The sequence below is a fragment of the Mytilus edulis genome, chromosome 2, assembly GCF_963676685.1.
Source record: "Mytilus edulis chromosome 2, xbMytEdul2.2, whole genome shotgun sequence".
In the NCBI taxonomy this organism is placed as follows: Eukaryota; Metazoa; Mollusca; class Bivalvia; order Mytilida; family Mytilidae; genus Mytilus; species Mytilus edulis.
In genome coordinates this window covers 16,637,018-16,649,136 of record NC_092345.1, presented here as the reverse complement: position 1 = coordinate 16,649,136, position 12,119 = coordinate 16,637,018, and the positions used below count along the sequence as shown (strand labels likewise).

General features: G+C 32.8%; 1 protein-coding gene across 1 annotated transcript in view; it reads left to right on the top strand.

The window, feature by feature from the left end:
- LOC139511578 (uncharacterized) overlaps positions 1–12,119 on the top strand; it is a 166,378-nt gene that overhangs the window by 73,067 nt on the left and 81,192 nt on the right. The window lies entirely within an intron of this gene.

Here is a 12,119-nt window from a genome sequence, read left to right as displayed (position 1 = left end):
AAACAAAGTTTGATCGGGCAATTATCGACTTTTTGATATGGAAAACGCTCTGACGTCCCACAGCCTCATCTTATCGGGTAAAACAGACGTTGGACGTCAGAGAAATCTAAGACTATTGAACAATATAAAGCAACATTAGAGAGACAGACCTATATAGCAATCGCAATATTATTTACAATTATATGTATATAATTGAAGATAATAAATAGTTTAAACATATTTATTTATAGTGGATTGGGAAACAAGTTTTGCAACTTATATTAATCCCTTTCCATTTTGCGGGTGCGAGTGCTGCCTTGTAGCGGCATATGCCTGCTCTTTTTCGTAATCTACAAGGGTGTCTTTAACGTGCAAGAGATATGTCTCTCTCTTAACGCGGGTCAGCAATTTATCGTCCCCTTCCGACGGATTATCATCGTTTCCTCAAGACCATACTCGCAAATGATGTCAAGGGAAAGCCGAAAATTGAGTTCAGATAATAAATAAAACAAGGCTAAGTGGATTATCCTTTACGTAGAAACAATTTTTTGAAAATAATGCTATTTTACATTGCCGAATTGTATTTGTGCTTACCTTTTGTACGTTATATGCGGAATATATAGGTTGAAATGTTAGCACCTGGTACTCACTGAGTTGCCGGTATCGTTTCTGATGAAGTTACTGTATATACATAAACTATGTGTGCATTCACCTCAAACATAATTATTAAAATGAATTTATAATACCACGAATTCATTCTCCATTAAATTATGTTTTATTAAAAAAAAAAATGTCTTTGTTCTCTTAAGTGCGGCTTAAACGATAATAATTCCATGTGGAAAAGTAATAATCTTAAAAAACATTCCCTAGTTTTCTGTTTGCGTTCACAAAAGGACAAGTATAATTTCGGACATTCTTAAATTGAATTCATTGAAAAGTTTAACTTTTTATTACAGCAGATGTTGTTCTCATCAAAGATACTACTCTTTGTTGTCTTGGCATTATGATTACAGGATTATATATAAAAGAAAAAAAAAGTATTACAACAAAAATCTATAGTAAAAACACATTACAACGAAATTTAGCAAAGGTTAGTTACTTGCATCAGTTGTAAATATTACCGAACGGGATCACGCATCTAATTGAGTAGAATTTAATCATACTTGTTATTTATGAAATGTATGCTACATATAACGCCACGGTCGTTGTTGGTTTTTTTTTTTTATTAACAAGACAAATGCATCATTTTTTTGTCTTGATTGATATTTTAAGAACACAATTAAATATGTATCAACATTTAAACAAACATAATCTAGACAAGAACGAATTACGTCGATAATGAAGTGAGGGTTGTACAATTTGCACAAACATAGAAGTTCTCAAATATCATACTTCTAATAATTGAATTCAATGAATCATCTATGTTACATACAATAGAGTATCTTTCCCTTCCAACAAAAAGTAAAATAACCAAAAATACCGAACTTCAGGAAAATTCAAAACGGAAAGTCTGTAATCAAATGGAAAAAGCAAAAGCTAAAACACATTAAACGAATGAAAAACAACTGTCATATTCCTGACTTGATACAGGACTTACATTTTGCTGACTTGATGTAAAATAATTGGACTTTCAAAAACTTAAATAGGGCATAAAATCACGTAAAAATCAACATGCGTCTTACTGATAAACTTGGCCAAAAGTAAGATTACAAAAATACTGAAATTCCGTTTTTTCACGATGCGCATTTCGACAAATAATGTCTCTTCAGTGATGCTCGTTGCCAAAATATGTAAAATCCAAAGCTTATATAAAAGATGTAGAGCTATATTTCAAAAGTTCCAAAAAGTATAGCCAAATCCGTGAAAGGAATAAGAGCTTTAAGAGGGAGATACATTCCTTAATTTATAATAATTTTAAACATTTGTTCATCACGGCGTATACCGTTTTTATACGCCCGTAGTCTTTTAGAAGGGACGTATTATGGTATACCGTTGTCCGTCCGTCTGTCCGTCCGTCCGTCGTCCACACTTCGGACAATAACTCAAAAACACTTTCACCAATTTCCATAAAACTTAAGTGAATTGTTTATATCTATTGACGTAAGCTCCGTTCGTTTTTTTTTAATTTCAGATTTTAAGTTTTGGATTTATAGGGCTTTATTCATAAAAAAAAGGGGGGATTTTCAACACTTCGGACAATAACTCAAAAAGGCTTTCACCAATGTCCATGAAACTTTGGTGAATTGTTTATATCTATTGATGTAAGCTCCCTTTCAATTTTTATAAATTTCAGATTTTAAGTTTTGGATTTATGGGGCTTTATTCATAAAAAAAAGGGGGATTTTCAACACTTCGGACAATTATCTCAAAAAGGCTTTCACCAATGTCCATGAAACTTTGGTTAATTGTTTATATCTATTGATGTAAGCTCCCTTTCAATTTTTATAAATTTTAGATTGTACATTTCCGTGTTATGAATTTTTATGCTTAAAAAAGGGGGGATTTTCCAATTTTGGGACAATAACTAACACTTTCACAAAATTTTATGCAACTTCGATAAATTATTTATATCTATTGACATAAGCTCCCTTTCCATTTTTATAAATTCTAGATTTTACGTTTTCTTAAGTAATGAATTTTTATACTTAAAAAAGGGGGATTTTATGAAACTTTGGTGAATATATTAACATCCCTTTTGATTTGTATATATATTTCTAGTTAATCATATAAATTCATTTAAAGCATAAAAGACAATTTAAAAGAGCAACGGGCGTATCATGCGCTAAAGGGCAGCCCTTTATTGAGAATGTACCGATAATTGTTTTTTTTTTTAAGGTAAATGAGTTCACGCATGATATTGCCTTAAAGAGGTTTGTGTTGTATTTGCAAGTCTTTGGTGTTAAGTGATGAAAATTTTCTGTTTTAGACGAAAATTTTATCTTTTCTTTGTTTCGAGAAAACAAATAGGATTATCGCATACATTCGCATTCGGTAAGCTCTGACAGTTCATCTGCTTCAAGGCTTGAATGACTTTCAGAAAGAGAGGCAAAATATACAATAGATTCAGAAATTATTCAAACATTAGTATACAAATCACAACATAGAAAACTAATGAATGAGCAACACGAATTCGACTAAAACCCCGTGGTAATAGCAGGTGCTAGAAAATTGATAGTGAGTTTCAGTGTAAAACATAAGATGACAGGCATAATTTAATTTTACAGCTGTATCATTCAATGTTTATATTGCAATGTTCCATTGGACCCTGCATAATTATCGACTATATAGATCTGCAGTTGATACGGTACTTTGTGCTTTTTCTAGTATGATTTCCGTGATAACGGATAACTCCTAACAATAACACTAACGTTAATGCATCAAGGGTTATAAGTCGAAATGACGTTGGAGACAACCAATAGAAATTTACAGCCGCCATTGTAATTTGTTTGAACGATAGATATTTTCCAATTGTTTTTGCTACAATACCGAGTGAAACTTACTTTTCATAACAATGAAAGAGGGACGAAAGATACCAAAGGGACAGTCAAACTCATAAATCTAAAACAAACTGACAACGCCATGGCTAAAAATGAAAAAGACAAACAGAAAACAATAGTACACATGACACAACATAGAAAACTTAAGAATAAACAACACGAACCCCTCCAAAAACTAGGGGTGATCTCAGGTGCTCCGGAAGGGTAAGCAGATCCTGCTCCACATGTGTCACGATTGGTAACACTAGTGAATCCACTTGTAATTCAACTTACATCTGCAACTGTAATGTTGATCTAAAGACTAAACAATACATAATAACGTCATTTTCAGTTTTTCAGGTAATTCTGACGTATCCATTGCGGTATACAGTTCTGACTATTTACTTGCAGACAATGCAGATATGTTCCATGTATATTCAGGCATTTCAGTATTATTTGCCAGTGCCCATCCGTAAAATACTGAATTATTTTAAAAGTACTTAACTGACAGCAAGCGGACTGGATGGTAATAGTTTAAAGTGAAATATGACGAGTTCGAGCACATTTTCTTTTCAATCATTCGTTTTCGTAATACAAAGTTTTATCACATTTCGTCTGAAACAACACTGTTTTCGAAATAAGATATTTACATTTATGTAAATACCGGTGATAAATTGCACGACATTAGATTTCTACAAAACAAATTTTGGAATATTAATGAAACGAGAGCCCGTCAGAAAATGTTACTATCTGTTACAAATATTCTTATTAAGGTGCTCTGATATTAAGTTTTGTTTTGTATGGTCTGAACTTAAATCTTGTTTTGTGTGCTTTGATTTTACGTTTTTGTTTTGTATGCTCTTAAATTATTTTTTATGTTTGTGTGCTTTGATACTAGGTTTTTGCTTTGTATGCTTTGAACTTCAATTTTTGTGTTGTGTGTTTTGATATTAAGTTTTTGTTGTGTGTGCTCAGTTGTTGTTTATTTTAGTTATAATTTTGAATTTTGGGGATGAATAATTTATATCTGTTCGTTAATTCATTTGAATTGTTTTTCCTTTCTTTTGTGTCTCAGTTATGTATGTTTCGTCTTAATAACTTCCAGTTCATCTATTTTCTAGATTTATGAAGAGAAATTTGGTAGACGACTGTTAATTGCAGGTGTTGGTTAAGATATAAATAGCAGGGTTAAAAAACACAATGAACAATTTATGTGCCTTCAAAAGCTCATACAACTAGCAAATAAATGTTATCATTATGATTTCGACACAATCTAAAGTATATTGTTTTTTCCTGTATTAAGGTGGAAGCTTTACGAGAGTCTCTGTACATTGAACCTTCAAAACGATATTTACAAAGCTGCATGTATCATTGAAAATAATGATTATTCCTGAGCAAATTTACTTAATATAGGGCAAACAGAGTACAACTAAACAAACAATTTAACAGTTTAAAGGTTGGATTTTTCGCTGGATACGAATTGTAAAAATGTAACATGTATATGAAAGAGCTGCACGAACAAAATAAATATAATTCGTCTGTCACGTTTGTCAGTCTTTCGTTGGTTTACGTGGTATCATCAATATTATTTAGGTTGAAGTGAAGTAATAGAAATACATTTGTAGTTTGTCTGCTGAACCTGTAACATCTTACAAAGATAGTAAGGATGTTTGCTAATCTTGATTTTGACATTCGAAATCATTCTGAGACTTTAATTCATAAATTTAAAAAAAAGAAACATTGCCACTAATTTTTCTTAACTTAATAACATACTAGAACACACCCGCGAAATCGAGGGCATGTACAGCTTGTAAACTGTTGTAGGATGAATTTTTGTAAACGATATGATGACTGGAGAATATCATTTACGGTATGAAAAGCCCTCTCCCTTTTTTTTCAAAGTCCATTATACATGTGTTTCCTTTTTGTTAAATTCAATTATTTTCAAGTTTCTGGCCTTATACCACTGTGACAATTATTTTTTTCCTTTTGCTACAATGCAGTCCAATTAAATTAAAAATGTGTACCGCTTCAAACATGAAATAAACGAAACTGCTTATAAACCAAAATTATTCTAATAAAATGTGCTTCTGGGACAATTCATCAGTGCTTTTCCTTCCGAGAGCCCTATTAACATGTCTATAGTAGGATTTGAATCTCGTATAAATGACTCAGTAAGGCTCATTTGTGGGGTGGTCTGAGCGGTCCTGATCCCGAAATCCTGGGCTTAAAAACATGAAATCCTGAGGTGCGTATTTGAATGAAATTCATATCCCGACATCCAAAAATTTTAAAAAAATAATATTCCCGCATCCTGTTATGATCAATCCCGAAATCCCGAGCTTAAAAACACCCGATCCCGACGTCCCGAATAAGTCCTGCCTCCCTCTTATCTCTACCCTACTTTCATTTCGGCCAAATCACTACTTTCACTTTCAACAATAAATTTTTATTTCCCATTTATGGGAATTATGTTTTCTAGTCTGTTCGTCCATTTGTTCATTGTCCGTGTTCTTGTCCGGTTTCAGGTTAAAGTTTTTACTTACAACAATACATTTTTATGCCCCATTTATGGGAATCATGTTTTCTAGTCTGTTCATCCGTTCGTTCGTTCGTCCGTCTGTCCCGCTTCAGGTTAAAGTTTTTGTTAAGGTAGTTTTTGATGAATTTGACATCCAACCAACTCGAAACTTAATAAATAAGTTGCCTATGATATGATCTTTCTAATTTTAATGCGAAATTGGAGATTTTACCCATTTCACGGTCCACTAAACATAGAAAAGGATAGTGCCGATGAGGCATCCGTATACTATGGACATATTCTTGTTTCCAGATGTTTTACTTACTTCAATATATATGCAACTGGTATGACAACTTAGACAGTAAATATTTCAGAAAAAAGTAGACAGAATACAGAGAGTCTCTGTATATTATAGGAGCTTGAAACCCTTTTTGAACTGTCAATGCATTTGTATGGGAACATATATTTGGAATCCCCTTTTCTCCTGTATTGTTTATTCTTTAGTTTTCTATGTTGTGTCATGTGTGCTGTTGTTTGTTTGTCTTTTTCATTGTTAGCCATGGCGTTGTCAGTTTGTTTTAGATTTATGAGTTTGACTGTCCCTTTGGTATCTTTCGTCCCTCTTTTGTATACCTCTCCATTTAAAAATGGTTGAAACCCCCAATGTATATTAAGTAGTGGATTAAGGCAGTGAGGTCGTTAATACAAATCAGGATTAAGAAACTGAATGGGTCCATCAATGCCCATGCTACGTCAATCTTTAAAGACCCAAATGTTGCTAAACACTTATCCGACCTCCATGATAAATATGTTGTTGTCCCCGCAGACAAAGCCCTAAATAACATCGTTTTTGTCTGTAAAATCACTACATTAATTGCTTGATAAACGAATTAGTTATAGACAATTCACTTGGAAACTCAACATATACCCTCACGACACTTACCAAAGAGGAAATCCTGGATAATCATAGGTCTGTTCTTTGTTCCTTTGGTATTTCAACCAAAGATGAAGAACTGGATCTTCCATCACTGTATTGGATACCTAAACTACATAAGTGTCCTTACAAACAACGGTATATTGCTGGGTCTTCCAAGTGCTCCACGAAACCTCTTTCTAAATTATTAACATCTATTTTATCACCAATCAAAGACGGGCTTCAAAGTTATTGTGAAACTGCCTATTCTAGAGGTGGCGTGAATCAGATGTGGATACTTAAAAATTCCAAAGATCTTTTAGAGTACATACAATCTAACTCTCTTTCATCTTGTAACAGTATTAAAACATTTGACTTTTTCTACTCTGTACACAAGTATTGCACATTCCAAACTAAAAGACAAATTGAAAGAGTTGGTATTACTTTGCTTCATAAAAAAGAATGGCCAACGTAGATACAAGTATCTTGTCTTAGGGAGGGATAAATCATACTTTGTAAAGAATCACTCTGATTCAAACAAAAACTTCTCTGAAACCGATATTATCAAGATGCTTGATTTCTTGATTGACAACATATTTGTAACGTTCGGAGGACGTGTTTTTCAACAGACTGTCTGCATCCCAATGGGAACAAACTGTGCCCCTCTACTTGCCGACTTGTTTCTTTATTATTATGAGGCTGACTTCATGCAGGAACTTCTTAGGAAGAAAGATAAGAAGTTAGCAATATCCTTTAACTCTACTTTCCGCTATATAGATGACGTTCTTTCACTAAACAATTCAAAATTTGGTGATTATGTGGAACGCATCTATCCCATCGAATTGGAGATAAAGGATACTACAGATACAGTTAAGTCGGCTTCATATCTTGACTTACATCTAGAAATTGACAATGAGGGTCGGTTGAAAACAAAACTTTACGACAAAAGAGATGATTTCAGCTTTCCAATTGTGAACTTTCCATTTCTAAGTAGCAACATTCCAGCAGCACCTGCATACGGGGTATATATCTCCCAATTGATACGATATTCCCGTGCTTGCATTTCCTATCATGATTTTCTTGATAGAGGGTTACTGCTCACAAGGAAGCTATTAAACCAAGAGTTCCAAATGGTGAAGTTGAAATCATCCCTTCGTAAATTTTACGGACGCCATCACGAGTTGGTTGACCGTTATGGAATAACCGTTTCACAAATGATATCGGATATGTTCCTTACGTCGTAACTACAATCCCCTTCCCTTTCATGAATGTGACCTACCGAATTAGACTATTTACCGGATTTGTAATCACATAAGCAACACGACGGGTGCCACATGTGGAGCAGGATCTGCTTACCCTTCCGGAGCACCTGAGATCACCCCTAGTTTTTGGTGGGGTTCGTGTTGTTTATTCTTTAGTTTTCTATGTTGTGTCATGTGTACTATTGTTTTTCTGTTTATCTTTTTCATTTTTAGCCATGGCGTTGTCAGTTTGTTTTAGATTTATGAGTTTGACTGTCCCTTTCGTATCTTTCGTCCCTCTTTTAAGTAGTTTATGAGGAGATGCGCTTACAAAACCGGCGAAACATATTGTACCGGTCCAACGGACGAACGGAAAAACGGACTCCATTATCGCTATAAACACCCGCTTTACAAAGTGGTATACAATTGAGTGTCAAAGAGACAGCTCTACATCCAAAACAAAGTGAAGGAACTGTGATCAATTATAGGCTACAGTACGGCCTCGAATGTTGGTAAATACATGCATTTTTATATAACAATTAAATCTGTGTGTTTGTACAATTTTAAGTATAACGGAGGACTTTTCTGAAACTTATATATACAACAAACCTTCCTCTTATTTTAGCAACATTTAAACATTCTCATATTTAATGTAGTAAGTCGAGTACACCCTATCAAGCTGAAACATGTTTCATAAGTTATCAGGATGTGAATTTATTGAAATATTTGTGTTAATTAGAAAAATGCCACCTCGTAATGTATCGTAAGTAACTTTGAAATCACCACTAGAATACAGTGAAATGAGGGCTGATCATACAGTTTCAAAATATACAAGAGAGACTGATCATACAGTAGGAAATTCAAACAAGTGTAATTTTCTTATTTCTTGCTCCAAAGATCTGGTTGAAACTGTTATCACCACTTGAAATATACTTCATTTAGCTAATTACGATAATTTGTACACTAAGAGGGTGAAAAGATTGCTTTTAGGTTCACCGACTGATTTTCCTTGGTGATGCACTTGAAAATCTCAGTATATCCTTCAAATTTAAAGTGTGGGCGAAGAAGTTCTCGCAACGGAATTTGCGACTTCCGGATAGCGTACAGAATAGTATCTACACTGTGAATTAACTTTTACTGAAAATTGTTCTCGTCCTGAATTATCTACACCGTTTTCGCTGAACATAAAGCAAACGTTAATCATTAAGAAGTGGATTTTGTATTTCGAATATACTGTGTTGTCGACTTAATATGGATCCGATAGATTAAAAGTATTTTATTTAGAAACAAAACAAAACTGCACTGCCAACATCGTGGTATTCGATTGAATGCGGTTGTTTTTTTTATTTCGTTAAAAAGTTTTTTTACGTATATTTAGCCTCGACAACAATCCTAAGTATAGAGTACAAATATATAAAACATTATTTTAATTTGGTACCCAAAGGTATAACAGATTTTGATACATTTGGTTTTGTAACATATTTGTTCGTCTGGCTATAGAACTATGTATGGTAAGAGTAACTGCTTTTATTATACCATTGTACCCTTTAGGAAAATGCAGTAATGGTTTATACCAAACATTGACCGCACTCAATCACCTAATATTTTTAAATGCATACTACATATAAAAAAGAAGATGTGGTATGATTGTCCATGCGAAAACTGTCCACAAGAGACCAAAATGACACAAAAATTAACAACTTACATATTCATTTATAAAAGAAGATCAGAATTGCTTGTTATAGAGTTTGATTTATTTGTTTATTTACTGCGATGTTTTAACGCGTTTTTGTAAATGAATATTTCCAACTGCCAATATGAAATAATAAATTCATTCACCTTATAAATTCAAATATAATTATATAAATATATGCTTTACTGAACGCTAGCTTAAACAGTTCCAAATTAAAGACGGTAGTCACTATGCACAAAATATGACCAGTGTCGTATGAACGTTGAAGTTCAGATTGATATCTTAGACACACAAAAAATGGAACATAATGCAAGAAAGAAATAACATCATGTTAACGATTAAAAGCAAAATTTCGTAACATTACAAGTGACTTACTATTTACAAAAATAATATTCTGGTTGAAAAACAAGAAATTAAAAAGCGAGCTACCCTGTGGATGCTGTGTTAAGAAAGATCTAAATTATTTTAACTTAAATAATTGTTATTTTGATTTCTATTTTTTTTCAAATATTAATCACTGTTCCCTTAGTATTATCAAGACATGAAGTATTTCTTCATTGTATTATATTGGAACTTCCACTCTACGTTGCAGGTAAAATCTTAAGATATCAAATTATATGCTGTACATATACAATCAGACCTTTATCTAACGTGCGTGGGTTTGTGCGGTTACTTAAATAAGCATCGTTATTTGATTTTTTTGCTTTTTAAATTATTTCGTTTTGTGTCATGACGAGTCTGTCACTGTATACAATACTGAATACCTACTACTGTTTCTTTTATCATTTTATTTATTCATCGTTGAAGGTGAATTAGTGCCCTTTGGTTGTTTATATCATCGTCGTTTGTTCTCTAGTGGACAGTTTTTGAAATCATGCTACATCTCAACATATATATAAACAGATTTCGAAACATTAAGTTACTACAAAAGCTCCTAATACAAGTAATTTTAGAATGATTACTAGTATAGAAAGCCATTATTAGGAGGATGAAGATCCCGTAAACTAATATCAATCCAGAACCTGTTGTAAGGCTAAACATTTACTTCTTTCCTATATACCTATATTTTCCAGTGCACGTATAAATTTCGGAACGCCATCCCGATCGACTCACTCAAAAGAAAATACATGTTCACTTTATTGTTTATCGTCCTGAACATGCAGAAATAATATGCTCCGGTTCTGGATCAAACAGAGAACAATCTATCAAACAATTATAATTCAATACCACTTTTCACTAGACTATAATTAATTTAGTGTATTGTTATTTTCTGCAGTTTACTTTTTTATTTCAGCACTGAAAATTCTAGTTTATTTGACCTATCTATAAAAAAAAATTATTTGACAGCAATACACCAAACAACTAAACAATCTGGAATTCTGTTAGATAAATAAATAATTGAGATAGCTGCAAAATTAAAGTTTGATGAAAATATGAGTTGATTTGAAAATGTTATGAAAAAAATTAAAGGTGACTACATGTCATTTAGTCATGATGTACGCCTTCAATATGAAATTTATAATTAAATTGTCAGGGAATGTTTTTTCTGTCTTTTCTAAGAAAAAAATCAAATATCTGGTGAACAGTTTTAAGTAACTCGTTACGCGGTTATTCTATGTGCTGTGTGTACCACATTGTTGATGTTTTTGTGTCATAGTAAAACACGATATTACAGCTATTCCTTCAATAGTTTGCTGATTATTCTTAAATGTATTACTGTACATAATATAATAACATATTACATTTTAGAGTTTGGTAAACTTCTAGAGTTATCTTATAAAGGTATTGGACATAGTATGGTCTGACACGTCTCAGTCTCAGAGTTGTTTGTGACAGGAGGTATACACAGTTCTAGTTTGATCGAGTTCAATGTTTATTTATGGTTACCCTTTAAGTTCTATTTAATTTATTCTACCTATTATGAGGATTTTCAACTTGACAAAATGCAGATCTTTGATTTTTCAAAGAATTGAAGGAAAAAACACGGTAAACATGCACAAATGGTGACATGCCATTTGTAAATTGATGGAGTGACTTGCTAAAAAGGTTTGCATAGGAAACAAACGAAAAAGTATAGCAGTTTTTTAACTTTTACTAAGCCTTCTTGTGTTAAACGTTATGTCGACTGACCTTTCGTATTCTTTCATTAAATTATATATGTAACAATAACGTTTTTACCACAGAAGTATATACAAATGATAGCAGGACAGTTTAAACAACCAAATCAAACGAAACACTGACATTTACTGACATTTACTGAAGAGGTTCATGGCATACTGTTTTCCCGTGAAATTAT